This window comes from Gopherus flavomarginatus, chromosome 6 (assembly GCF_025201925.1).
Source record: "Gopherus flavomarginatus isolate rGopFla2 chromosome 6, rGopFla2.mat.asm, whole genome shotgun sequence".
Taxonomy (NCBI): Eukaryota; Metazoa; Chordata; order Testudines; family Testudinidae; genus Gopherus; species Gopherus flavomarginatus.
Window position 1 is genome coordinate 65,631,448 of NC_066622.1, and position 646 is coordinate 65,632,093.

A 646-nucleotide genomic window follows, 5' to 3' on the forward strand; every position below is an offset into this window, starting at 1 on the left:
CAGCCCTGAGCAACACAGGTGGGCTATCTAGTTCTCTAGTGTAGACCAGTCCTTTGATGGCACTGCAAGAGAACATGAGATCCATGAGAAATGCCACCAGGCTTTGCTGCAGGGATCTTTGTAGTGGATTGCTTGTAGCAATTCCCAGACCCTACTTCTTGGACAGCAGGACTGGGTTGGGAGGAGCAGGATGAGGAGGGTGCACAAGTTCTCTTCTCCCCCACCCAAGAGGTTTTTTTTCTCCCTTTCCATATCCCCATGAAGGACTTGCTCTCTTCTGAATATGAGCTCCACTCCCATATTGTCCCTGGGAACATCTCTATCCCTGCTAGGAGACTCCCAGCCTTCCACATGCGCGCCCCTGACCCCATATGCTCCAAATTCTCTCAGTGTTGTGAGACTCGTGATAAAATTGCAAGAGCTGGCAATATTTGGTGTTTATTCTTAAAGCTCCAGCTCTTGGAGTCAGATGATCACATGAGGGTCTGTCCTCATTTAAAAAAATCCGAACGTATCTAGCCATCATGGTTGCAAAGGGAAGCTTGAAAATGTAACCACCAAAGGCTGAAAACACAGAAGGTAAACAACTTCCCACCCAATCTATTGTTAAAGCCACTCTCAAATGTTTGGGTCATGATTTGGCAAT